Genomic DNA, 3,280 nt, shown 5'->3' with positions numbered 1-3,280 from the left:
ATTATTGTTAACCAATCTTCAGTTGAGTTGGCATTTAGGCAACAGTGAACAATAGAAATGCAGAACTCTACACAATAACAATTCCGAGTACAACCACAGACTTCTTTACTGGTGGCAACCAAGCACTTCTACCAAAGCTGAGTCACTGTTTTTGGCAAAGGGGAAGCATTTCTATGGTTGTACTTTTTGATGTTTTTATTTTCTGTTTTTTTTTTGTTTTGTTTTTTGATGTTGCATTTGATGCTTTATTTAACAGAAAGCTGTTACGCAGCACATTTTTAAGTTAAAAAAAAAAGCTCCAACAATAAGTGCTGTGCTAGCATCGAATGAATAAGACTTCATCATCAAATTGTACTCTCAGTACCACTTTCATTTATGTCAAGGTAATCTCCTCATTCACTGGGCCTGATGGCATCATCTGAATGCTCAGATCATGAGAATGCAAATCATGTGACTCATCTTGTCTTGAGGGCATTGGCTAGGTGTATCGTTTAATATTTGACCTTGAGTAACTTCGGCACTTTCACTAAAGTCAGACACATCATGTTTCTGGTATTTATTCTTTTAGCAAAGATTTAAAATTCAGCAGTGAAGAGTCATAAAGAATTAATATTTTAATGTGCTGTTGTTACAGTCTAATGAAGTCGTACAACAAATAATAAGCACCTCATTAGGTATTTATCCACTTTTGTGTGTCGATGAAACAACATCTAAGTCACAACATTACATTAAATGTGTGCCTGAACATAAATAAATAAGAAACTTACCATAATTTAGCAGGAACATATTGGAAGTGCATGTGGGAAATTAATAAAGCTGGCCACTGTCCTGACTTTTCCTGAACATAAATGCTCGGATTGCTAGTGATAAAAAGGTGATTTTTACATTTTCTACTCTTTCTGCCTTACATTTGTTTAATCTTTGACCAACACTTTCTCCTAATTTATCATTTTTGAATGCACCTTATCAATTACCAAACATGTATTTCTGTTCTCTCTCTGTGTAGTCTGTTTCCTGACTTGTCTGTAGCAATTCCAAAACAGAGGTGCTAGTCCTGAACATAACTCATTTAAACAGTGCTGCAAAATGTATTGATCATAACTTGCTCTGGATTTATCTCTCAAAAGTAAATATTTAAGGTAACGATTGAAACAGTGCCATCAGAATGACAAGTGCTCCCAGGGTGTTATAGTTTGCTGGCAGCCAAAATGCTGCACAATGCACTCTCTATGTATTTTCTGATGTAAACTATGAATGTTTTGATGACAGTAATTGCAGGGATTAACATTGCACTCTCATTATTTCATACAGAACAGAAGAAATCACAACTTACTGTGAGACACTGGTTATAAGAGATGCTTACAGTCTATACTGTAAATGAAAATAAATGAATTTACGGTACTTTCTGAATGTTTGCTATGGTGTGAGAAATCATTTTGTTGAGTCAAACTCTGTGAACCAAACAGCAAGTCTTTTAAATTTTCTAAATTATGACTTATTCTGTGCAACATATTGCAATGGTTGGTTCTTTTTCTTGACCATTTCCATTTTTTGATGAGTGCCTAATCTTGGTTTGGTAATGGTTAGGAAACTGTGGCAAATGTGATCTCATATGACCTAATGGAAATATTACCTCAAAAACAATGTCCGTGGCTATGTCCTGCACTCCCGTGGGCTTTTCCCATCTGAGCTCAGCAGCCATTCTGGAGAGAGATATGTGGTTGTGGTGAGGATTTGGTCCTGAGTGTTTTGGTATGATCTGGCTCCCATCTAAAGTGAAATATACCACATCGTGCAAGCTCAGGCAGCCGCTTTACCCTCCACAGAGTCTCAAGATAAGCAGTTATGAATAGCAGACTGTTTATTAATTAATGTGCCCTCAAAAAAGAATAGAGATAAATATGGGTAATTTGAATCTTAAAGTCAAAGAAGTCTTTGAGACTTCTAATACAAGTTGGTCTTTAAAAAGACCAACTTGTACTGAGCAGACATTATTTATTGTGCCACATAACCAGTCTGGTTCACCTCTGATTGCATTTCAGTGTTTGTCTTCCGAGCAGGACTTTAGTTCACAAAGGTGAGAGCACCAGACAACCTTGGAAAAGCTGAGGAACATTTTGTGAACGGAGCTGTAAGAGCAGTGAAGAAGGTGAATGAAAGCATATTCACTGCAGACCAGTGGAAAATTAGCACGAGTCCAGGTATCATCTGTTTTCTCTTTTCATGTGTCAAGCCAGAGTGGGAAAGCCACCGGCAATTCCGGCTGAAACTTCCAAACTATGTTTCTCACTTAGTGTCCCTCTATGTTGCTAAGGAAGAATTAAAGGACTCATTTGAAAGGAAGTTGGCTCTCATTAAAAATACACAATTTTAAACCTATACCAATACTTGGTGATATAAAATCTGATATGTCAGCCGATTTATTGCTTTATTTTTCTTCCAGACATACAAAACGTGCTTTTTATGTGTAGTTCTTTATGACCATTTTTAAGTTAATATAAGAATGCAGTTTTTGTCTCAAATCAATTTAAGGGTATGTTATTGCAGGGTCTTTAGCTTTCAATACAAAGCACCTTTAGGTAGCTGTTGTTGTGATTTGATGCTATTTATATAAAACTGAGTTGAAGTCGTCATTTACTCATGTAACCTGTTTGGATCAGCTGGTTTGTTCCCAGCAAATATTGCCAACGTGGAACTCATAAAGTGCCCTCTGGTGGACAAGTTATGCAAAAATCAACACTCATATCGCTGTTGAAGGGTGTTTCTCTCGTCTTTCTTTTAAATGTTCATTAGTTGGCTGTTATGAATGCCGATAGCATTATATGTGCAAATAGCTAACGATATATCAATGTAACATCAATTCACAGGTTTAGCAGCAGAATAGATCCGGCTGTGTGGAAACAAAACTGTGTAAAATCTGATAGTAAAATTCATATTTAATAAATATTAATTGGATTATTAATTTTATTAAATGAATCAGTTACTGGAGGTATGAAGATTAAAGTTAATGATGGGGTGTCAAAATTGTTAAAATACAAGTAAGGTAATTGTTACATAAATAAACCTTCTAATACAGTGATGCTATATCAGTTTCAATAAGGAGAATAGTCTGTGTTTCTTGGATGAGGTGGCAAACCTTCAGTCTTGTCATAAACAAATATGAGTCATATTTTGCTCAGTATTTTTTTTCGCTCAGTTGTCAGTTTTATAGCCAATGAAATGATTAAAATGTCAGTATAGACTCTTTTTCGTTTCAAGGGGAGGGTCTATGCCGGATGGC

Source organism: Haplochromis burtoni, unplaced genomic scaffold (genome assembly GCF_018398535.1).
Source record: "Haplochromis burtoni strain Fernald_Lab_line unplaced genomic scaffold, NCSU_Asbu1 Contig_113, whole genome shotgun sequence".
NCBI lineage: Eukaryota > Metazoa > Chordata > Actinopteri > Cichliformes > Cichlidae > Haplochromis > Haplochromis burtoni.
Note: the sequence above shows the minus strand (reverse complement) of the source record.